We start from the raw sequence: 26,272 nt of genomic DNA on the forward strand, positions 1-26,272 counted from the left end.
AGCCTGTCCCGCCCTTCCTGCTACTTTACGCTTGGCTTCAGCGCTTGCCTGGCTCTTCCAGGGGCTGAGTTTGTAGCCTGTCCAGACTCTCTCTCCTTTGAGGTACCTTCCCAGTTTGGGTACTACTCCTGGTTTTCGTTTTGTTTTTTAAATTACCTTTATGACCTCTCTTTCTGTCCCTCCCCCCTCAAGTTCTTCCAACCCTGCGTCCTCATCACATCTTTGAGTGAGGTTCTCTGAAAAGATCTGCTTGGAGCTGTGCCTCTCCCCTCGCCGCCCTCACTGGCCGGCAACCTCCCAGTCGGACACAGCCAGCTGCCGCCTTGGCCTGGCGGCTCCCCGGAGTTTGCCCCGCGGGTTCTGCCGCGCATTTCTAAGTGAGCATTTGGCATCTTTACTCACTGTTCTGAGCAGCCGTAAATTCGACTTGCACAGACTAATTTTTTTCCCTTTTTAGCCTTGAAACCTAGTCCTTTTCCGACATTCATTGTCCTTCTGGTCATCACCATCTCCTAACCACCTGGGTTCAAAATACCAGTTATCCGTATCTTCCCCTTGGGTCCCTCTGTCGTCAAGTTCTGTCGAGTTCTGCTTATTTCCACTTGTTACCGTTCTTTACCCAGAATTCCACTTCCCTACGAAGCTCTTACAAAATCAGCCTTTCCTTATTCGCTAATTTCCTTACTATTACCCCCATTTGATTGCGTTATTTGTCAGTAGTTCACAAACAAAAGTTTAAGTTCTCTACAAAATAATACACACCCGGTATTTTCTAGACAAACTACCAGTCTTTTCAAACGGATACAGCCTTTTGAAGACGCTAAGCCATGTGCACAAAGCCCACCCTCCCTCCCCCTGTTGAGTCTCGTGGGGGCTCCTCTCCCGAGCCTGAGCGCCCCGCAGCGCCTCTCTCCTCCTTACAGAGCCACGTCCAAGGAGCGTCTTACCTTGCACTCGGTGTAAGGGGAGGCCTGTCGTTTTGATTCTTAAGGAGCTGCTGAGGGATTGATCGCTCTTTTTGTCATGCAGCTTAACAGGCAGAAGTTTTACTTTCAGTTCTGACTCTGTGGTTGTATGTTCTACAACAATGCTCATTACTTAATTAATTCTCTCGACAAGTTAATAAATTACTCACCTCTCTCCAAAACCAATTCTTTTCTCTCCTTATTCAATTTAGAAGCCATTTCCAGACTAAATTTTCTGAAGCCTGATTCCATTAATTTTTCTCCCCTGTTCAGAAGTATTACGATGGTCTCCTCGTGTACATAAAATAACATCCAACTCCAGGGTAGGCCATTCAGTTCCCCCCACTGTGTGAATCCAAACTTCTTTCCCAACCTGATGGTACTGACTGGCAGGCGGCACACTTTACAGCCAAACCCAAACTTTCACCTTCCACCCCAGGAAGACATGCTTTGCAGTGGCTTCCCACAACCACCATCTCCAGGCGTCCCCAGCCTTGCCTAGTGTTGTCCCCATGAACACGGGCGCAGCCATGAGTTTCTTCTAACAGCGAGGATACAGCAGTGGGCACAGAGCCCAGTGACGGCATGTGGTCACACGGACAGTGCCGTGTCACTGTCTTGTTAGAGCCTATCTTTCCCTGGCTGGGTTTAAAGACGGACATTGTCATGTTGTGGGTCCATGTTGGGTGGCCCCTATGGGGAGGAGAGGGCGCCTCTCCAGGCTGAACGCCAATGAGAAACTGAAGGGCTCAGCCCCTCAACTGCAAGGGATGGATGGAAGTGGATCCCTCCCGAGTCTCAGGTGACGCTGCCGTCCTGGCCAAACCCGTGCCTGCAGTCTTGTGAGACCCTCAAGAGAGGACTCAACAAAGCCATTCCCAGAGTCTAGGCCCACAGAACTGGGAGGTGATGTGTGTTGCTTTGAGCTACAAACTAGTGACAATTTCTTACACAGCAGTAGAAAACAAAGCACAGCCTTGACTTAACTCAGATCTGAAAAGTATTTCTGCATGTGATCAGGAATTTTAGCTTCAATTCAGTGCCACTTACCTGGAGGGATCCCCTCGTGGGTTGGAAAGCCATCTTCCCGTTTCTCAGCTCCAGCGCCACCTGCTTGGACCTGCTCCTGAGAAACATGCTTCTTTCACACTTTTGTTCTGGACGCGCATCTCCTCTTCTAGACCCTGACCTTTTAAAAGACAGGATTTGTATTCGATTCATCTTTAGTATCAAGGGATCTAGCACACTGCTCTGCATGTGTTAGCAGCTCAATAAATATTTTTAATAAATTAATAAAACTTTACAAAATCTTTGAGCCTAAAAATTGACATACTGGAAGGTTAAAATATGTACTTAACTTTGTTTCAAAAAAAAAAAAAAGATGACAAAGCTCATCTGATTGGACTGGAAAATGTTGCAGGTAAATAGACTTAAATTTCCATTTATTTATTTTTTCTGAATCTGCTCTAATGGCTTTGCACTGTGAAATATAAGAAGTTTTAAAAAGAATGATAGAAATGTATAGTGTTGAGGGAAATATATGAATATTCACAAGTTAATTTTTACATAAATGGTGACAGTTTTCCTAAAACTTTCACAAGGTCCCGAATATTAAAATAAAGGTTAAAGCAGCTTAACTTCATTTCCTGGTGGTCTGTGATGTCTCAGTCTTCTACTGATAATGGACTTTCTATCTGCTCTACTCAGAACTGCTGTCTGTATCTGTAGAGTGATTTTGATTATCAAACTCATGAGCATTGGTTAATAATTTAACTTTCTTTAGCTCTGCAAGACAAAATTTGTAGAAGTAGTAGGTGATGTGAAATAAATATTGTATTTAACATGAAGACAGTCCAGACTGTGCGTATGTTTTGCGGAACATCCCCCATGTATGTGATAGGTAGCTATGCTCTCAAAGAATTGCTAAACACTAAAGGGATTGTAATGATGTTCACTATCACCCACGGTGATGCTATTCTGATGCAAGGGGATTCAGGAATGCGTTCTGCTAGGCATGTAATTTCATGTCTGATTATTACGTCTATATTCTACACTCATTGGCTAACTCCCTAGCAGTAGTAAGTGCCAGTATATCCAGAGATGTTAAATTGTTCTGAAAGCTGTTTAAATGTAACTGAGATTCTGAACAGGTTTCTAAACGGTCAGTGACTTAAAATTACTCACTTGCAGGACTCTGGCTTAACAAAAGAACATTTCAGATCTTCACTATGTGGCCCAGGAAGAACTAATAAACATCGCAGCAAATTTGTTTTACATGCAAATCTAAAGTGCTAATAATAGGGTTAAAATGATCTTTTGTGATCAGAGATTTAAAAGTGGAACTCTGTATCTCAAGAAATCTCTAAAAAACAAATAAAGGGAATACAAGGCTCACACCATTGACGCTTTAGTCGCTAATATGCTGCTTTCTGGCATGAAACATACCATTAGCATTCAGAAAAGTCTATCGAGTCAGCCTACATCCAAAGTGTGTTCATTTGCTAGAATCTGTGTTGTCATTCTGGGAAAGTACTTTAAAGCGCGCATCCGACAAGCATGTGAAATGCTCCTGTCAAAAAAGTCATAACACAATATTTAAAAGAACACATTAAATTCTACACTGTTGTAAGGATGATTTTCATTAATGGTGTTTGCTAAAATACTTGCAAAATACCTTAGTTTTCAACAACTTTTCCTTAAAAGAGAGATTTTCAAAGGATATGCTCTAATTTTGTGCTTTTCTGCAAAAGGGATAATTTCAGGATTATCATTATATGAATATATTCTTTAAAAAGAAAATGCCTTAAAGTCAATATGCTTATAGTTGTCCATGAATCTCCACACACCTGCGTCCACACATTCTCATGCACACAGCTTGCATCCACTTTCCTCTCCTACAAGTCATTCTCCTAAAGAGCGGCTAGAGATACCCAGTAAAATGCAGCCTGGGTCATGCACTCTCCTACTAAATCACTCCATCGCCCCACGACCCTGAGGACAAACTCAAGTTACGTGGCTGCTTCACAACAGCCCTGTGTGCCTGGTCCCCCCTCAACCTCGCTCATCTCACGTCCTTCATCCTTCCCCACTTCAGGTCACAGCAGTCCCAGTGGTCCACGTCCTGGTCCTTGACTGTCCCTGAACATCCAGGACTCACCTCTGCATTGTATTCTAACGCTCATTTCCTTCCTGATGTGCAAATATTTGCTTAAACGTCACCTCCTCAGAAAAGTTTTTTTGGGGTCACCAACCCTAAGGTAGCTGCCGTCCCCCAGCCACACCCATCAAGTCACCCTGTCTAATCTCTTAGCTGTCACCGTCTGTGTATGTGGGTGTGTATATATTTATTGTCAGTTACAACCAGCTGGAAACAGACGCAGCGCCTGGCAGAGAGCAGGCGTTTTGAAGGAGTGAGGAGGAAGAGGGCTTGCTGTGAAGGGCTGCCTGCCCCTGCGGGTTTGACTTTCTCTTGCCTTTGCTGGGTGTGTAACCTTAGGCAATTGCTCAAATTCTCCAAGCTGATTCTCCATCAGCAGAAATGAGATCATAATATTTATAACATTTCCTAAGGATTTTTTGAGTGATAAATGAGATAATACATATTCAGTATTTAACCTGTTGGATGACACATAGAAAGAAGTCAAAACTTGGTTCCCCTTTCATTGTTGCACATTTCACACGCACACATGCATCCACCTATGCGTGCAGACAGTGAAACAGAGACAGAGACGGAGGGAGAGAGACCTCCCCAAGACAATGAATAATGATATCTCAGCTGAAGCTGATATTTTATGTCATTTATGAATATTTTAAGATTTATAATGTAACATTTATGAGAAAAGTTAATCTTTTTGATTCATAGACAAACCATTAAAGGCTGTATTAGGATTTTTAAAGAATTTTGTGAGCTTATTTTCAAGTTATTTTTCTCCTTAAGTTTTGTCTATATTTTATTACAAACATAAAGAATCAATAATGCAGAAGTATATGAAAAAAACTTTCAAAAGCACCTCATTACCATCCCAATTGTACAATTATCAGCTTCAGCTTATACTGTCTAGGTTTTTATAAAAGCACACTGACTCAAATGCTCTATTGCTTTTATTACTTCATGGCGTACTGGAAATTAACATAATTTTTTAAATGAAGTGACTGGTGGCCAGACAATAAATGGTATTTGATAAAAGAAAAATATTACTTTTTAAGTTTTAAAATATGACTAAGTGAGAATTTGTTTCTATAAAATATATTGAGTTTTCATTTCCCACCAAAATTTAATTATCTCAAATTTAGAATTCACTCTGATGCTACAAGAGCCTTCTGTTTTGCAATATTACTGGAAACATATTCTCTTTAAATCTTCATTTAATAGGCTGATTTTTAAATTGCAAAATCTAAATAAAAAGGGGGGAGCTTTTATAAAGACCTCTGGAGTAGTCAAGGGAAGAAAACGTACAAGAATGAAGGGATTTACAGTGTTCTGAGGCAGGTCCTGACAGGTTGCCTTCACCGAGGTACAGACTGGACTCCGCTGTCCGGGCCGGGGTGCAGATGTTGACTTAGGAGCGAGATACAGCGTGAAAGCAAGAGGGCTATGCACCAACCAGCCACAGGGAGGCAGGGAGAGGGGTGGGGTCACGGAGGGTGCAGAAATGCAACGTCATCGCACTTTTGATGCATATAAGCTTTTTTAGTAAAAATGTAGAGGGACAACTATAAAAGGACTGACACCAATTAACTGACCCTTTTATACCACTCAGGGGGAGTTCTCAGATACATTTATTTTTTCAGAAAAGTATATGTCGGACTGAAGAGGGAACCACACCGGCTCTGGCATCCTCTCCCCTCTCTCCACACGAAACATGAAAGGTTTTACTGAAAAGAAGACCACGATGAATAACAACTTGAATTTGCCTAAGTTTTTGTTAATAATCTCTACTAGTTCTGTTTCTCCTCGCAAGCTTTAAGGCATAGTGTCAATCCAGCTTGTGGCATTTGGGTTACAAGGGGATATTTCAAAAGTTCCAGGTTAAAGGCGTGGAGTAGAACTGAGTTCTAAAACACTCAGCCCTTCGGATTCAAACTGGCACCCCACCCGTGCTATGTTAAAATATTTTAATTTATAAAACAAATACACAGACAGTACCCTGTATATTTGTGTATCTGTCTGAGAAGGAAATTTATTGCTTGTTAGTCATAAGATGATGGAAATTGGCTTTTGGTTCATTTTGGGAAAAAATTAAATACCCAGGACGGGAAAAATCAGGGACCTTTTTCTTGTAAATGACAGGCTATTGTTCTGCTGTGGGTATGGCAAGGCTTAAAGTTCCATGTGGCTGGAGCCTAGTAGCATCACCGAAAATTAAAGGCTACACAATGTCCCTACTTAGCTATGGTACTATAACCATCATTATTTTAGGGCTAAAGAGAATTACAGTGTTTCTCCAGTCCAACCCTGTCATTTAACAGTTGAAGAAACTGAGGCTCAGTTCGACGAATTTGCCCATCCAAGGCCCCCTTGGCAGGCCGGCAAGGACGGCGGGGGAAGGAAACCACATCTCCTACATCCCAGAAGAGTGCCCTTTCCCTCGACTGCCTGACCTCTCCTGACAATGAAAACGGCTTGGATTTTGACTATGTCAGTGACACTTACTTTCGCTTTGCTTTCTCTGGAATGATAGCTCTGAAGGATTGCAGCCAAGGCGGCGACGATGGTAATTTGGATTCTTACTCTGTCACATGTACCTTCGAACATTTCTAAAAATTCATCTTCCCCTCACCCTGAAAGTCCACTATAGTTCTCTCTTTCGCTTAAAAGCTAGCAGACAATTAACAAGTATCTCAGAAACACACAGTTGAGCATCAACGCTTTTTCCATGGTGTGTTTTTTATCACTTCCCATTTTGAAAGTAAAATTCATAATTAAGATCATTTGAGTAATACAACATCTAGGGCTTTCTTCCCATCAACTCCCCTCAAGCACCTGGAAGTGGACGTACTTCCCATAAGATTTTAAATAATTAATGTAAAAGTAAATATACTCATTTTACATAAATACACCCTCATAAATTCGCCATCATAGAAGTTGTTTGTTCCTTCTTTCTTTCCCCTTCTTTCTTTCCTTCCTTCCCCCTCCCTCCCTCCCTTCGCTTCCTTCTTTCATTTTCCCTCTCTCTCTCTACCTCTAAGCCAATTGTGTGTTCTAAATAAATTGCTTTAGTTTCCTCTCCCATTTTTAATCTTCACAGTTTCATTCCTTATGAGCAAACATCAGTTAACATATCTGACTTACCCCAGCAGTTCACGAAATGGCCAGAAATGGCTTTATTTCAGTCCGCTGACTCTAAGGCAGAAAAAGTGAACGGCTGTTGCCTCTTCAGTTTGAATAAGTTAGGTTAAAAAGGCAATTCCAATTGTATTACCCAATTATTTTGTAGGAATTAAGATGAATGAGTCCTATAAACTGCGACTTAGTTAATCAGATTAGCGTCCCTTCCCTGCAAGGTTTCTAACGAATGAAGTGAAGCCCAGATGATTTTCAGAGCAGCACTCAGCGACCCCGGGGCTGCCTTCCGAGCAGGCTGTTTATGGGGCATCAGAGCGCTGGGTAGAAATACTCAAGTGGAGGAGGCAGAAGTGACGGAAAAATAATACTGTCAGTTCCACCGTTCGGCCCGAGGCAGGCCCTCAGCGCGAGTGAGCGGCCTTCGCTCTCGGGTTTGTGCGGCGCGTTGGCTCGGGCTGCAACCGCTCGCGCGTGAGCAGGGTCTTCTAACGTGCTCGCCCTGCACGGTCACATGCGGCCGCAGAACAGACCAGCTACAACTCCTCACTCTGCCGCCTTAGCCCCTCCATCAGGCCCGCTGGGGCCTCTCCTCGACCGCGAGCCGGGACGGGCGGCAGCGGCGGCCGCCGCCTCGCGCGCGCTCGCCCTTCCAGAGCCGGGCGCCTGCTGCTCGGTGACGGGCCGAACTTCCCAGCATCCAGCAGCTTTCATCACCACGTGACGGCCCTCCTTGAATCGTATCCTTCTTTTAGCCTAAATAACACTAGCTCCCATCTTTGTATTGAGTCTCCTACATTTCTTAGCTTGAATTTTTTTCTTATTTTGGGTTCACGCTTTTACTCTCAAACTTCCTGTGTCAATTGTTTTCAGCGTGTCTCTTGTAAAAATTCTCTCACTGGTGTTACATTCTTACCTGATATTTTTACTTACTACCTGCCTTTCATGGTAAAGTTCATTCCATTCACATTTAGAGTGAAAATAAATATATTTCATGTTTATTACTCATTTTAAATTATTCTTTCCTTTCTACACCTTTCTCTTATTTTTTAAAAAAAAAATTTGGCCAACTTGCTACTTCTTTTTTTTTTTTTTTTTTCTCCTTTTGCCAATTTGTATAAATCATGTTTTCCATTCGGTTAATAACGTTTACCCTTTTCTCCTGCTCTTCTGTTCCGAGATCTGTGACTCTAGTATTGTTTGAAATAGACAAGCACCCCTCACAATAACAACCAAAATATTAAACCTTTAGAAGAATTATACTAGGTCTCTCCGCTGTTTGCAATATGTCATTTCAATTTCAAGAGTTTTTATTTAACATTAAATCACCTACTACTAGGTGTTTGTGTATTCAGATATAAAGATACAGACTGATAAAGAGATACAGGAGTAGACGGATGGATGGACAGATGGATGGATGGATGGATGGATGGATCTGCAGACCACCACCTGGTTTCCTCCTCATCTTCCTCTCCATAGAATTATGTTTTGATTGGTTAGAGTCTTTCTTTGAGTATTTTTTCATGCAGGGCATTTGGGTAATACGTTTTCTAAATTCTTGTGTATTTTCAAATAAATAACATTTGAGCTGATCATCGGACTCTTGAGTGGTAGCTCCATTCCTCTCTTCTCCAGCTGCTCTGCCCATTGCTAATGAGATAAAGCAAAGCCAAACACACTGCCCCCTTGTCGGCAGCTTTCATTTCTTCTTGGGGGCTTGTGTGTTTTTAATCCCTCGACTTAAGATTTTCACTAGGATGTGTTCAATGTGTTTCATTATTCAATTTAGTCGAGAACGATGGAAGACATTTAATTCTACAGACTTGATTCTTATTTCGTGTCAGGAGAACTCTCTGATACAGCTGATGTACTTGTTGCCTGACCTCTTTCTGTTCTTTTTCTCCTTCTGGAAATTCTCCCATTTATATCATATCCTGCAGATTTAACCTTAAATCCTTCACCTTTCCTCTCACAATTGCCATCTCCCTGTCTGTTTTTACTTTGTGATTGAAATGCTAACTGTACTAGATCTCACAGAGATCTCACTGTAATTTCTACACCATCTTCTTTTCCAATTTAGATAATATATTGCTTACCCCAAAATAATGATTTTTGTTTCATTTCTTTTTGTTATTGTTTTAGTACAAGAAAACTTTTGAATATCAAGTGCTCTGAATATTGTTTCATTTTCTCAGATTTTCATCTGTCGCCACCAGCAGTTCTAATTCCCTGCAAGTGTCTCCCTCTGATTCTGCCTGATACCTTCTCTGCAGCTGCTGGGAAATTTTAGGTAGGTTGTTACTTCTTTTCTTGCTATGTCATGGTTCTCAGGACTAGAGGTCAGAGTTTCCTAAATGACTAGAATCCCATTGGTGAGAAAAGCAGAAGACTTCTGGCACCCAGTCCAGAGGCACAGACACCTGTTCTTTGCCAAAGCCCCTGGAGTAAGTTTCCTCATTCTGTAGTTTCACCGCTCTCTCCCAGCCCCGAGGACACATCTATTTCCTTCTGGGTCCCCTAGGGCTCTGGGATACCTTGCATACTCACTCAGAATGAGGTCCACCTTCTTCTTATGAGTTCCGAGAATATAAAAAGATTGCAATCATGAGAGAAAAAAATTTTAATTATAGGATAAGTCCAGAAGATATAATGTCAGCCTTCTACCTGTGGGTCGGCACACCTCTGAAAGCTAGGGGCATCCTAGGCTCTCCTACTCTCTGCACCTCTCGCCCAGGCCACGAGCACTTTCTCCAGGAGCTCACCTGCCCCAGTTCCCTCTGCTGTGACCTAGCGGATGCCACACCCCTATTCTGCCGGGTGTCCACGGGCTCCAAAGCCTCTTTGGCCAACAGAGTCCAATGGCTTGGAGTGGGAGCTGGTAGGGAAGGGCAGGTCGCCCTGCTGCCGGAATCCTTGCTCGCAGCATGTACTTTCCATAGCACTCCAGTCACAAGCTGGCCAAATGCCACAGTCACTCAATCGAGAAACATCTGGCCACCTGCTGTGATACGAGAGAATGATGCCTGGATTTCTTCCCTTCAACTAACTCGCACGTTCAGGGGAGACAGGTGTAAGGGTGTCCTTTCTTTCACAACATAAGTGGTACCTTGGGGAGTGGTAAGTGTTGGACCCAAGTAGCTGAGCTGCTCTAAGGATGTTCTATAAAGACTTATAGTGAAGCCAATGAACCCGAGATGCTAGGCATCTGCACCAATTGACAAGGAAGCCCTTATAACACAGGCTAGAACAAGAAGAGCACGGCTCTCCAGTACAGTCGCTCTCAGGCAAAGTGCTACTAGCTTGTCCCCATGTTGCTGAACACTTACAACCTACAATCTCCAAAATAAATATAAAACGTCTACATCCAACCTCATAAAAGTTTTCAAGGTAGTTCCCATTGAGAATTTTTCCCTACAAAATTTTTTCCTGGTTTTTGTTGAAGTTTGGATTTTAACTTGTTTTCAAAATATGCAATTATAGTATGGAATATATTTTTCAAATTCTATTTCTGTCCTTCGCCCATGACAGTGGACTTAGAGTCACTCCATCTTGTTATAATCATTTGTTTTAGCTTGTTAGTAACCTGGTGCATCATTGACAAATACGGAGCTGTTGTGACCAAATTCATGACCTTTATTTTGCTGAAATTAGAGCATCCAAACACACTATGGTTTCAAGATATGGTAAAAGTTGGAAAACATCTTTGGTAGCACAGAGTGAGATCTCAAACATAATGCTGTGTAACGCTGCTCACTTCAGTTTAGCTTGGTATTTTCAGTGACTTAATATATGATTTATAAGGCCAATTTAAGGCGTGGCTTTGAAGCAAAACCTTTGTGGAGTGCGGGGTGCTGGTGAAAATTTGTTTTAAGACATAGAAACAAAATAAATCAACGACACCACTGGCTGTCAGAAACAAGCCACCAAAGTGCCCTAACTCACTGCCGGGCTGCGAGGGTGGGACAACGCGTCCGCAGGGGGAGGGTGACAGGTCCCGCGTTTAAAGAGGCGTATTCACAGCGCTGAAAACACGTCCCGGGAGGACATCACAGTTACAAAATTGGAAGCAAACTGAAAGCACTGCTGTGTTAACAGCACTTCTGGTGTTTAAACTTCCTCTCCTATCAGACACCCAGACCACTTGGGGATCATAAATCATACTGATGAAGCAACAGTCTACAAGCTCTTAGTCGTGCTGCTGAGGCTCTGCACACAGAAAAGGCAGCTCATCCTCAGAACTTGTTAGTTCTAGCCGAGACGAGCGCCGCCCCTCCCAGGGTGGAAGAGGTCCAGTGCAACCAGCTGCTGCCAAGTAACCGCTTCCCTTCGCGAGTGATGTCACATCAGGGCTCTGCGTTGGTTCTGCTGCTGCCTGGCTGAACGTCAGGCAGCAACAGTTGCTGGATCAATCTTGGTGAGTGGGAACCCACGCTGCTGGGCCAGTGAATGGCCTGTCAACACATGAGCCTCGGTGCTGGCACGAAGGTGGCTGATGATGGAAGCTGACTGCAGTCAAGTGGCTGAGCTGTTCTATTTTGATTTTTAGGGACTCTGATCCCCAATGTACCACCTCTGTCTTAAGATCCTTTAGTGCGATGTTGGGATTTGCCAGACCCTACGAGTTTGTGGGTCTGTCAGAAGCCATCTCCCGGTGGGTGTCTCTGGCCCCATGATCATTTGCTGGTCTGTGCTCAGGTGCATGTCTGGAGCTGTTTCTCAAAAGGTGGCATCCTTTTGGTCCAGACCATGGAAATCTACAGTGTGACTCTCCAGTTGGGACTTGCCATGAACTCCTCGGTGGTATATTTTTATAGGCACTTTTCCCTAAAATAATAAGGCCCACCAGGTCCTGTGGCTCCAGTCGCAGGGTCAGTTGCACTGCAGACAGGGCCTGTTACGGAATCATGTACTGCTCTAAGCCCTGCTCAGAAGTTTCAGTGCATTCTGAGTTGCATGGATTGAGCAGCACTCCCAAGTGTGGAATTTGCTTCTTTCTTAGTAGTTGGGTGGGAGGCACTAAGTGTAATGATCTTTTTACCTTTAGAGAGAGTATCTTGACGTGCTTAAGACCCCTGCACCCCTAAGACCTACGCTGATGTGGAATCCTCCTCCATCTCTGCAGGTTTTGTCTCCACCTTCTGAATATCATGTGTCTTAGAAGTCCTTCTAACGCATGTGCTCCTCCACAGTGCAACTGGTCAGATTATCACGGTGCCATTGATAAAATGGGCCAACGTAATGTTCTGAAGAATATCAAGATGGCTCGGACTTTTGGGACCATACTGTGACAGTGGGCATAGTGATGTGCCCGGCCCTGGGTCAACATATATGTATACGGCCTTCTGTCCCAGGTGACTGCAAACTATGAGGATGGAAAAGCTTGCCTTTGTCAAATCAATGACCACATATGTTATGTGCACGAGGCCTTGCTAATCTGCTCCCACGAAGACAGTACCTACTGCACAGTGTCTGTAATTGAGGCATAAACGTACTCAAGTTGTGGTAGTCCACTGTCATGCTCAAAGATCCACCCAACTTTTGTAAATTGGTTTAAAAAAAAAAAAAAGAGAGAGAGATCCTGAGAACTACCTTCCAGACATTCTTAGGTCTTGAGTAGTGGCAGCAAGTTGCCGATTCCCAGAACGTAGCACGTTTGGGGCTTCCTGGCTTTGTGCGGGGTGGGAGGGCGGTTGCAGAGTTTCCATTAGTCCTCCTTCTTACAATGGCTGTGCCCCGAGAGCCCAAGGGAGTGATGTGGGGTTTCTTCCAACGACAAAGTCTTCCTTCTCTGATTCCCCGGGACAAGGAAACGTCCCAGCGTGAGCCCAGGGGCCTCGTAGACCCAGAGTGAGTGGCACTGGCCCTGAACCCGTGCTTACAGCTCTCTCTCACCCCCGCTCCAGCAGGAGGACATGAGATTATGTCCAGCCCCTGTTGTTCTCCATCAACCTAGGTTCTGTGTCCACCCGTCCTTGACTTGGTTGGGTGTCCTTTCCCCACTGAACAATGGAGTGAGCAAATGGCCACAAGCCTTTCAGGGAGGAACGAGGGATTGTTTGCTACAAACTCACCATGCTCGTGGAGGGTGCTGCCCACTGAGGACTGGCCTCTCATCTAGTCGGTGAGCTCCAGCCTGAAAGCTGCCCCAAGTCCTGTAATAGACAAGAGGCTGTGCGTCTTTGCTGAGCCAGGTGCCCTGACATCGCTGATTGTCCCTCCCTGAGTCTGGTGGCTTGTACACGTTGAGCCGGACCCTGCCTCAGCTGAATGCCATACGCACGATCAGAGCACTGGGGAACAGGTGATCTCACAACGACCTCTTCTGTTGAGTGGTGGCGACTTCTCAGCACTCCAGTGTCTGAGCCCCCGTTCTTCTTGTCCCCCGGGAAGTAGGGGCTTCACAGCATCCAGACCAGAGGCGCTAGTTCTGGCCACCGCAGCCTCGTCGCACCCGCTGGGGGGGCCTGGTCGGGCACCGCCCTCAGGAGTCTCCGCTCCTAGGTCACTGTCTAAAGGGACAGGGCTCCACTCTGCTTGGCTCTGAACAGTTTTAGATCCTCCGCGTAGGGCACAGTGTCCCCTGCGCCCAACCATTCCATCACTCCACAGCCCGACTCACTGAGCCGGCCGTGCCTACCCCCACAGCAGGGGTAAGAATAAACAAAAGTGTGAGTGTGTGTGTGTGTGCGCACGCGTGTGAGTGTGTGTGCATGTGTGTGTGCGCATTTCAGGTGGAGTGGGAGAGGTTGTGCGGGAAGAGCTCTCTCAAACTCCGTTCTCTCCGTTTGTTGACGTGGAGTTGATGTATAATATTATATAAGCTGCAGGTGTACAACTCAGCGATTCACAATTTTTAAAGGCTATACTCCATTTATAGCTATTACAAAATATGTGCTATGTCCCCCGTGCTGTACAATGCACCCTTGGAGCTTATTTTCTTTTTAATAGTGTGCGTTTTGTTTCTTTTACACAGCACCTTCTGACTCACCTGCTCACTGACGCCCAGTACTGGGACACACAGAAGCTCGCTCTCTGGGCTGCCTTTGGGTTCCCCCCCAGGGATCTGACAGCACGCACTGAACCTAGCTGTCAGAATATATATTGATTTCTAAAAGGCACTTAATAGGTTTCTCATGATATTCTTGCAGATAAAATGAGTGAAAATTGAGTGGCTTTGAGTAACTGCTCACAAAGCTTACCAAGCTCTGCATCACTGTCACCCTAGTTAGGTTTCTTGAGACATGTACTGGGTTCTGCCGTCTTCGACATTTTAATCAATGACTTGGATAAAAATAAAGGTACACTTATCAAAGCAGAGGCAGATGGAAAAATATTAAGATTTAAAAATAGATTTAAATCGTGGTACAAAATTAATAGGGTGAAATTTAGAGAAGTACACCGTGTTAGAATTCTGCTGTGGCTGAGAGACCACGCAGCTGAAACCGCCGGTTTTGTGGGTGAGGAAACTGACACCCAGAGAGCTGAGGCGACGCGCCCGCGGCCCCTCAGCCTGCCGGGCCAGACTCAGGCCTGAATCCTCGATGGTTTTCCCAGTGCCACGTGAACTATGCTCTGATTTTTCTCACTCAGTAATATCTGTAGATATCCTCAAAATCATTCTCAAAAGTTGATTTTTTAAATGTTTAAATTTTTTAAATAATTTGAAATAATTCTTACATTTTCAAGCATCTGAGGAATTTAATCATACTGCTTTCAAATATCTCTTTACTATTTTTCATGCCATACTTGACTTGTTAAATTTTTTTATATCTGAAGAGATTTTGCTGTTGACAAATTTACATATTCCTAATGGTAAAAAAGTATTTTCAAAACAGGTTGACATTTCAACTTCCAAAAACAGATGAGAATTTATCCCACATAGTATGTTCCTCAAAAACCTGCCACAGATCATTCTGCTCCAGACATCTTCTGTGCACTCAGAATCCATCTTGCCTGAGTCCAAAACTCCTATCTGCTTGTTGTGATTAACAGTTTTGGCATTAAAATCTTCTGGAGCCATGAGGCATCTATCAAACTGCTCTTGAACTTCTATTTTTCTCTCTCTGCCCCTCAGACACTGAGACATTCCATCACTGTGTCACTTTCCATTTACTCACACAGGATTAGTATGTTTTCTTTGTTGTTGTTGCTGTTATGGTTTTTTAAATTCTTTCTTTCTTTTTTTTTATGGAGGTGAGTTCGGCTTACAGTGTTGTGTTAGTTTCTGGTGCACTGCGTAGTGGTTCATCATGTATATAAACATACATAGATTCCTTTCCGCTTTCTTTTCCATTCTGGGCCATTGCTGGGTGTAAGTGCGGTCCCCTGTGCCACACAGCAGGACCCTGCTGTTTATCTGCTTTACATACAGTAGTAGTGAGTGCACATGCCCAGATTTTTAATTTGCTGAATTCTGAATAGATTTCTGAAACTACGCTTACCAACGAAGAGCCCTTTGTCTTGCTCCAGACGCACACAAGTCCCTTGCAGTAGTACACGATGGACAAGGCAGACGTGGAAAAGCCATGGGCTTTTTGTTTGTTTGTTTGTTTGTTTGTTTGTTTTTGGATTCTTTTTAGCAAGAATAAGTCTCCAAAATGTGATCTGACTTCACCAAAAGCTCATTGTGTCTCAGACGGCACCAGCAGCCGCGAAGCGTTTGGGTGGAGAGCGGCTTTGTTGCGCTCCGTTCTGCCACCACAGACCACTTTTGGAACACCGACCCGGCGCTGGGCGGGGATGTGCCTTCACAACACAGAGCCCTCTCATCACAGGACTATCTGCGGGGGGAGGATCTGAAAATCACGACTGAAACTGAATAGCTGTTAAAAAAGACGAGGCGCGGCTTCACCTGGTGGAAACACGCGCTTCAGTTATGTGTGTGCTTGATTGTTTGTTTGGTGCGAGACATTCTGAAATAGTCACGAAGTGGGCCCATGACTTCCTTTTCATCATGTTCCATTCAGTCTGAAGTCATCTAAATTTTCTGTAACGAAGGGACTCTGGTAAACCTGAATTTTCTTTCCGATTAAAAAGGCCATTAATCCTCTTTGCTTTTATTAATCTAAAATGACTCAATGCCTTTCTTTTTTAAGAAACCACAAAGAGTTACATTTCTGTGCTCAGCGCCTGGATGTGTTACCCCCTGAGCCAAACGATGCAAACCCCAGAAGCACTTTTGTTCTTTCGGCCGTTGGGCTACACAGGCAGTCTGCGGTGGAAACTTCATCTGTGTGTCCCTAGTCCACCCAGCCTGAGTGTCTGTGGATTTAAGAGTTGCCCCACTGTAGCCACAGGCTTGTTTTATACCTGTGAAAGGATTTTATTTCAAAGCACAATTTATTTTATTAATATGTAATATCTTATTTCTACCTGGTGTTAGTAGGTAGCTCAAAAAGACATTGGAAATAAAGTGTGCATTTTCTCTTTCTTCTCTTGAAATGTCCTTTTTTTCCACAATGAGACCCATTTTAGAGCTATTAGAAAAATTGGGTCGAATGTATTTTATTAGTTAAACCATTCAAAGACTATATGCATTCATAGAAAGAAAGCCTTGATCAGACCTTTGCTAAGAGGAAAACTTCAAATATTGTTAAACCATCCAGAAAGCCAAGTTCTCTGATACGACTGATATTGAAATAAAAATATGATAACTCACACTGATTTTTGTCAGTGAAATGAGAGAAGATCGTTAAAGAGTTAAGTTTAAAAACAAAGCAAAGCGTAAACCCTGATGACCACCTTGCCCTGTGGTCTAGACGCAGGGATGGCCCTGGGGCATTACATTTACAAGGTGGACAGTAGACCCCGCAGAGCACTTAGGTATAAAAAAATGTAAATTTCTTTGTTTTTATAATTCAACCAAATCTGTTAGGAGACTCTAATTCATTATCAGAAAACGTAACAATTGTTGACGTTGAGGAAACTTAGTAAATGTAAATGCATGTTTAACCCAGTCATCTCCAGTTTCCGACAAACCTCTTTCTTCCTTGGATGCATCTAATTTAGGGAGATTGCGTCCCAAGGTCTTGGGGTTGTTGTTGAGGGACACGTGCTGGTGTCCACGAGCTGGCTGACTCCCCTCCTCCTGGAGCCACGGAGTTGGCTTCATTGCTATTAATCCACACATCCTCTTCCCACCTCCACCTAATTTCTCTCCCCTCACCATTTCTCACCCCTCTCAGAGGCAGGGGAAATGTCTGGGGGCCCCCGCACAACACTTTGCACAGGACAGTCCAAGGAGCTGGTCAGATCCCATCTGTCCAGATTCAGCATGCGGACATTTCAGACCGCCTGTTGCTGACGTTCAGGATTATCTGGAGCTGTGTCCACATCCCCGGTCCCGCGTAGAAGTTGGTGGTCTCCTCTCTGAATTCCCTATCTCCTGGCGTCCCACCAGCCACTCCCCAGCCCTGGCCTGCGCCCTTCCAAGACATCCTCACTGGAGTCTGCCTTCCTTGCTTCCTCCTGCCATTCTTGTTCCCCAAGCTCTCAGAGATTCTTACATTTTCCTTTAATCTCGTCTCCATTTGGAGCAAAAGGAAGGGCGGTGTTTTTCCAGTTCTTTCTCTCCCAAACCTTGGTTGTTTTATATGTGTGTGTACACACACACACACACACGCACACACACACACACATCTTTCTTTTCCCCATAAAGCCTAGAGTTTCCTGCCACCATGATTTTCTCGCTCAGTCGTAAACTTCTCCCCCGGGGGATGAGCGGCTCACGACCCCGCGGCTCCGAAGTGGGAGGAGCGTCCCTGGGTCACTGAGTTGCAGGTGACAGCGGGGAGGGAGCACGGATGAGGGGCAGTGCCTGGTTTACACTTTGTAATGCTGTTTACCGCACACTCCTACAGTGCTTGTGGGCTTATTAAGGAAAACCAGGGGCCTGCGTGGAGAGGAAGCCGGCGTCTCTCACCAGCACGCGGCTCCCCAGGGGCAGGGCCGCGGCGGCGCGGTCAGCGCTGCGGGACGTTGGCGGGACCGCGCCCCCCACCCCTCCACCCAAGCGTTCTCCGGCTCAGCCTGTGCGCCACCGCGGACCCGAAAAGAAATCAAATGAAGGCCATCTCTCCTAAAACAGGGCTAAAGTTTTGACCCTTGCGAGATGCAGAACAGGTCTGTTTTTAGACCTGGCATCTTCGAAATGGTAGGTACCGCGAGTGGGCCATTTTATGGTGGAACTCTGACAAACGGCCAAAACGCGCGCCCTGTGCTGAAGGTAGGCGGTGCACGTCCTGGGGGTCACGTTCCCGGCACCCCGGCTCACCTGGAACGGACCCCCGAGTGCCGGGGTCGATGCCCTCAGTGCGCGGGGGACAGGGCTCCTGGGCCACCGTCTCCACCTGGGCACAGCCTCTCCTCTGTCCAAATCCAAGAGCAGGCAGGGTGGGTCTAATGTTAAAAGTCTAACCTTTACTCACGTTATCTAACTTTTTTGAGCCTCCATTTCCTCAGATGTTAAATTACCAGGTATTTAAAGCGAGTATAGACCGTGCAAAACTTACGTACCAAGTCTGCAGACCCGCGAAGACGGAGCTGCTCGGGGACGCGCGTTATCATCACCCCGCATGTAGAAAGGCTGATTTTGAACAAAGCTGCTTATGCTATTTGCATGCTAGTTCTGAACTGCATGTCAACTTAAGCAGAAAAGAGTTACCCCTGTTTTAAAACATTAATTTTGCAACAAACGTATCAGCTTCTTAAGGCTGCTTTCTGGAACCCCAAAAGGAACTCTGCTCTCAGTGTATAAGCAAATTCAGATGCTTTTAGTCCATCTCATCTAATCTAATAGCTATATCAAACAATTTAGAAGTAAAAAAAAGTAAGCCCCAGAACAATATATTTTTATACATCTTGCAGGTGCAGTGTGCTCATTCTGAGTGGTTCTTATGCACCCTGATTTTGGCAGTATGTTGTGGTATCTGACTTCAGGAAATACTAATGACCCATAAAATTAAAGGATTAGCTTGAACCAAAGACAGCTCCTGACTATGGAATTGCATACCAGTGAGAGATTAATAATGCCCATTGCTTATTCCTTTTCTCAGTTAGATTTCAATACTTGACATGTGCATAAAATTGTCTATTTCTGGTCTACTGTGCTAGATTGAGAATCCGGGGCAGTTTGTTTTGAAAGCTGGAAGACAGTATTTGAGGGAAGCAAAAGAAGGCTAGAATTTGGCTTCTCATTTTGGAAGACAGAATAGAAGATTCTAAGAGTTCATTCTGAGAGATTAGCTCAAGATTCAATTAAGAAAATAACGTGGCATGAGAAAAGAAGGGCAGGCAATGGTGATATCTAATAATTCTGGCAGCTAGAGATTTCTCAGTTTACTTTTATTTTTAAGCAAGAGACCAGCTGTGCTACAGTAGGGTGGTATAGCAGGATCCTAAGTTTTTAAAAAGATCTGTACTGTGCAAAGACTTTTCACAGGACCCAAATGGAATAAATTGTTGAGTAATCAACAGATGTACGCTCTCATGATTATTCTTGCAGAAGCCTAAAGGTATTTTGCATTTATAGTTAGTTACCCTTGATGGCTAAAAAAAAACCCCCACTATTTTTTGAGACCCACTATTACCTTTCTCCCCAAATTATCTGGATTATATAAATTGTAACATTAGTGTTTATTCACGATTTAAAATCAAAATTCCATTTGAGATCTTAACTCACTTATTTCTTCTCTGTTCTTTTTCTCCCTGGCTTTCTTTCTAAAACATAAAGATTGAATGACATTTAATCGTCCCAAATGGAATAATCAAGACAGCTTGTCACTCTCTATACCATGTGAAGGCAACAGTCAACAGTGAGGCCGAATTTCTTTTTGCACTGTTTGGAAAGAGTGCTATAAAATCTTCTTTAGACCTCAAAATATCATTTTTTTTTAAATTAGAGCTTATCTTAACCATCTCATTCCCCAATTTTACCTTTTAATTGCCTATTTAGAATGTCCAGATCACTCAGGGCAACAATAGTGAGAAACAGAGTCAGTTTTAAAAGAAAGAAATCACTTACAATCCATCTTAAAATATTTGCCTCAAGACAAGGCAAAAGTACAAGAGGACTGGTTTTAAATAATAACACTGGCTCCTTCATTAGAGAAATAAATTAAATTCTCCTTGGATTTCCCACGGGCTGCCATTTACCATTATGCACTTTTGATAATGAGTTTGACCAGGCATTTTTCTCTTTAATTCAAACTGCTCTCCCTAGAGAAACAGCCCATCGGGAAGTCATCTTCTCAGTGCAAATTTCCTATGCCAGGACCACGGACAATCCTGGCATCCGAAACCACTCAGATCATCTAGTCAGATAATGGCTATTTACGTAAAGTTCAGAGGGTTGTTAAATTAATTCCAGGTGTCTGACTAACCTGCATTCACATTAGCAAGAGGCACATCATATATATACGTGTGCACACATGCACACGAAATGTGTGTACATTAATCTACTGTCTGTCGATTTTATCAAGGGATTAGGACAAGACCAGGGGGACTAAAATCCTGTGACTGTAACATGTAACTCTGAAGCCGATCTTCTGAGATGAGCCAAATCGTATAGCTCTCCTATTTTTACTTTTATCAATATTGCTTTGAATTAAGGAGAGGAGGAAAACCTTGGGCATAGACGTATTCATTCCATTAAAATCATGTCTGTTATGAACCTAAGGTAAAGTCTGAGATGTATTAGGTTTTTTTTAATTAATTATTTTGGGGGTGGTAATTAGGTTTTCTTTATTTATTTATTATTTTAATGGCGGCACTGAGGACTGAACCCAGGGCCTTGTGCATGCTGAGCACGCGCTCCACCACTGAGCTGTACCCTCCCCCCGAAAGACATGTTAAAAAGTGAGGTCTTGGTTTTCACTCCCCCTCAGCAGAGAGGCTCTGAGCTGTTGGGAACACGGCGCAGTGCCTTCCCCGAGGCTTCCTGGAGAGGTGTGTGGGTGTCTGCACTCCTCCTTGGATAGCACGTGGGTTGTTTGGGGAGATTTGGCCCAAGGCGTAAACTCCTCCTGTGTGGAAAACACTGCTTCGTGTTTCTGGATTCTCCTGCTCCACTCCTCGTGCTCCTAGAGGTGGGATGGGCCCGCGTTCCGGAACCGCTCCCTCGTTTGCCTGGAGTCACCACTGTCCTAGGGAGAATCATACTGACAATAATGCCTCATGGTCACAAACAGAGGCTTTCGGTGTGATACACTCAGGTGCCCTCCCAGGAGCTGCTTTCAAGATGCAGGCACTCACCTGGGCTAGGATAATTTAGGTTCCTGAAGGACCGTGGTAGCATCAACAAAAGGGGAGAAAGAAATGTGCACTCTCCTAGGGCATCGGACTTTCCCCCTATTGTCCATTCAACAAATCAGAAACAGATCTGAGGACACATAAGATACTTGAAAGCCCCACTCTGCGCGTGGGCGCAGCACGGTGATGCATACAGAGGGTGGAACCATAAAAGCTGCTCTGCTGAAGACACGCTGCGAACACGTCATCACTCTTCATCTTTCAGGGCTGTGATCACTGAGGTAACGAGCTCCCTTCCCAGGTGGACAGCCCTGAACCCATTCCACACACAACTGACCACGGCCGAAAGCCACCCTCCGAGCTGCCTAGCAGAATCCTCCTCCACGCCCCACCCCCATCCTAAGGTGTTTACAGTCCAGCCAGGCAGGTGAGGCAGCCACACACAACTGCGATTCATGCCTCAAAGGTTTGTAAGGGACTTTTACGGCAGTGCAGGTGAGGAGATTGCTATACACTGACAGAAGCATCTGAGAGTTTTATGCTGAAGATTTCAGTTAAATTCCAACCAAGGAATATCCTGGGTTTCAGAAGAAACAGACCGGTTGAGCGTCTTTCAGACAGATGAATGAACGTGAGGACGAGATCGGGGAGAAGAAATCTCTGGCATGTTTGGTGATCAGGCTAATTCCTCAAATAAATGGGCCGTGAAATGAAGTCATTTGAAAAAATGTTGGAGAGCTGATTGGGATCACATTCTTGGATATCAGATTACATTCAAAATTTTATTATTAGTAGTAGTAGTAAAGGAAGCCCATTGCAAATCTTAAAAAAAATTTGTGACTTTATCCGAGCTGCATTAGAAAGATTAATATGATGAAATTAGTAGGAGGGAACAAGAAAGAAAATTAGAAATGGGTAGAGAAGCTTAAAATCCAAACTTAGGTGACAACATTGAGGAAGGAGAGAAGGAACCAAACTGTGAAAAAAAACCCCACAATTTGTGGTTATTTAAATGTGGTTATCGAATTAACAATTTGCAGTAGTCGCTTTCTGTAACAGTAGAGCCCAAAGCCTGTGGGAGTTTTCCAAGGGGCATCAAGGGGTCTGAACTCCATTCTGCTCTGAGGCGTTCAGAGTATTAACACAGCGAAGTCTACAAGAAGCCCCGCTTAACTTTATCTCAGCAAGAAACTCCCAAACGTCTCAGAGAGCAGAAACGGGGGCGCGTGTGCAGTCGTGTGCAGAGCGCCTGTCCACGTTTGAAGCTCTCCGCGGCTTCCAGCTGTGCAGACAGCCGCCCGCAGTTCTGCCTTTTGTTGTGACGTAAGCACAACGGCTTATATTTTTATTCTGCGCTGATCATTGCTTATCAGTGTCTGCATTTAGGAGAGGGCGGTCATTGTGAGCCATACAGATTTCTGAATCACCAAATATTTTGAAGTCAACATTTTGTAGGCTGGCTTTCATTCTTACGAAACTTATCTACTTGAAAATATCTTGGAAACTCATGATAGAATGAAAATCATAAGAAAAGACTATAAAGCAAGTGAAAATTAAACAGTGAAGCTCCTGTAATTGCTGGGCTGGTGAACAATAATGCAAATAAACTCAGCATTTTTAAAATGAGCAGGTCATATTATTATGCATAATAGGGATTGTATCACAATATTCTTTATAAAGAACACAGACATAATTCTACTAATTTGCTTTTGCAGTCAATATGGGGTAATTTTATTTTTAGATGAAAGTTTTAGGGCATGTCAAAAGATGCCTTGACATGTTTTATGTTACTAGAATAAAGACATAATTCTCTCATTTCTTATAAAAATTTAAATCTATGTCTTCATGTTAATCTAATTGTATTTTCTATTCTTAGGTCTATAGCTGCTACTACAAAAACAACACGTTCATTCATAAAGTGTATGATTTAGAATCTAATTATATTAAAATCCTACAAAAGTTAGCAAATAGATAAATAATAAAACATTCTCGTTTTGATTTTTAGAAAAATGTAAAGAGTTCCATTTTCCAAAAGAGCAAAACAAAGAACCATCTTGTGACTTTGCAACAGAAAAGAGTTTGTTTTCATTTTGGGTATTATCTGCTGATGTTTGACAGTTGCGTTTTTTTTTTCCCAGATGAGAACTGTGCATCAGAGTTTAAGTCCCAAGAGATGTTATCAGTCTGAACAGCCCAGTGAACAAATACTTGTGAGCCTCCTTCCAAATGAAATGTTCTACAGAAAGGTGGAAGTGGTAAGAGACCGTTGAAACGGTGGTTGAGAAGGTAGGTCTTTGTGGTACTGATGGGAAACGGGCGTTAGGGGAAAGCTGCCTCACCACACAGGAAACAGAAAAACTCTTGAAAGCATCTTGTCCAGCTGTGATGGAAGAATTTACATAGATAACATTTTAAAGCCAGAGAGTTTGCATGTACTCAACTGGTGACCAAGAAAGGAGGCGGTGATGGGGGGCAGGGAAAGGAAGATGTTTTAAGGTTACAAGAGCTGTCCACTGTGCATTTTGCAAATCACATACCTACCTATCTTCCCAGAAAAGATCTCTAAAATAAAGACTTACACTTCATCATATCGAAAGATGAGATGAGTTTCAACGGAGGTTAAAAAAAAAAGTTTACAAAACCAAAAGGAATTCAAAGAAGCATGTCGTCATTTCATAGAACTATTATGGAATGCCTTGAAATTAAAATATTTATGTTTTCTCTTTATAGATACGGGATAGATAGCAAATACCAACATTTATAATAAGTATTAAAAATGATAATACAATAAAGGTTCCCAACTTGGTGCTCACTTACGAGGACCTGCTTTGCTTTTGTGATTTCACTTAATTGTTTTGAAAATGTTGTGAGCTTGGAGCTACTCTCCGCATATTACAGATGAGACAGCTCTGCTCACAGCGGTCCAGGTTCTTGACCAAAGACCACAGGACGCAGGCTTTGACCCCAGGTGTGCTGAATTCTGCAATTTCTGCTTGTTAAATATGCTGTGCTACTTCCACGGTCCTATTCTGAACCATAATCAAAATCGTTACGTTCTGGTTTTGTTTAGTTCTGTCTTCTATTTTTAGTTACTTTAAAAAAAAATGGGGGGAGGGTAATGAGGTTTATTTCATTTATTTTAGGGGAGGCACTGGGGACTGAACCCAGGACCTCGTGCCTGCTGACCACGTGCTCTACCACTGAGCTACACCCTCCCCCCTATTTTTAGTTATTTTTTTCTTCTGGCATCTCAGTATTTCATTTGTATTTCCCATATATATCCACATATTTTATCCTTAGCGAAAACTCTGGAAACGCTCTTTCGGAGACATGTTTTTGCAGCTGCTGCTTTTCGTCATTACTCTGTGTTTTACTCATCATTCTTCCACCAGATTTGATCACACTACCAGACTCATTTCATTTTGAACACTTTGAAACTAAACACGCTTCAACAACTTAATACTGTGGCTGCAACTCAAAACTCTCACCTTTGTGTAAATAATCGTGTTTTACTATGAAATACATGTTGGAAAAAACAAGCACAAAGCAGAAAGTGACCTAGAAATGAAACTCTTGAATAGCTTCAAGCAGTGGTTTTTCGTAATGTTCTCTTCTTCCAGTGAATTTGTTACAGTTTAAATGTGTTGGTAACTTGCTTAAGCAAAACAGGTATCATGACTGGGGGGGATCCCAGAGGGAAAGCCCTGATCTGTTCACCTCCAGCTGTCACTAACACAGAGCCTAACTCATCCCTAAGTCTTCTTCCACTGCTCATCCGTCTTCCAGCGACTTCTTGAACATAGGAAAGTCAACCTCTCTCTTTTTAAAGAGTGATAGGAAAGCTCTTCAGTAGTTTTCTTAACGTTGCTCCGTACTTCTGCGTCGCGCTCTAACTGAGCTGACTTCAGCCTAAAAGATCATCCAAATGCTGTTTTACTGCTTTTCTGTTTTGCTAAATGACTCATTTCTCATAACACGTTTTTGTGTGTTTTACAAGCGTTCACAGTTCACGCGTGATGCGTAGCTTGGCCTGTCTGAGCTTTCCTGCCCGGGAGTGGTTACAGCTCAGCCTATGGGAGGCGACCGTTCACGCTGGGAAGTGGCTATGTTGGTAAACATTACTTCTTGCCTACAACTCTCTACAAGGTCCACAGTCCTCCTGCCATCAGTGCCTTGCATGCGGCTCTTTTGGAGTTTGAAATGTAATAGCTTCCCAGGAATAAAGCATTTCCATGAGAGGGAGCACGTGGAGCAAACTAGTCCGGTCTTCTCATTTCACAGCGAGGCGAGCGCGACACAGCCCTTTACGTGCACTGAAGACTGGGTCAAGGCTCCAGCTGCTTCCTGGTTCCCAGTGCTGTGTGCTGAATTTAGCATAATTACTATCCGTTGGTTTCAGTCAATAAGGCTTCAAGCCCAAAGGCTCAGGACAGATGAAAAAGAAGTGTTCAAGATAGTCTGAATGCCTTTTAAATGCCCAAATATTCCTGTTTTAGGGAAACACTATGGCGACATCAGAGGATTCGGTCAGATGCAAAGTTTGGACGTCCTCGTGGCCACCAATTCACACACGTCCAGATTTGGAAGGCACAAATCTCTAAGAGCATCTGGAGATGATCCTGCTCTTCTTGGATTGGATCCTTAAGACAATTCCTTCTGCAGGGAACCACATGAAACCACCAAAATGGAATAAACTCCCGTTAATAGGAAGGACTGCATATACACAGCCATGAATGAGGAAATATAAAGTCCATGATTTTTTAAACTATTTTTTATT

Source organism: Camelus ferus, chromosome 23 (assembly GCF_009834535.1).
Source record: "Camelus ferus isolate YT-003-E chromosome 23, BCGSAC_Cfer_1.0, whole genome shotgun sequence".
Lineage (NCBI taxonomy): Eukaryota > Metazoa > Chordata > Mammalia > Artiodactyla > Camelidae > Camelus > Camelus ferus.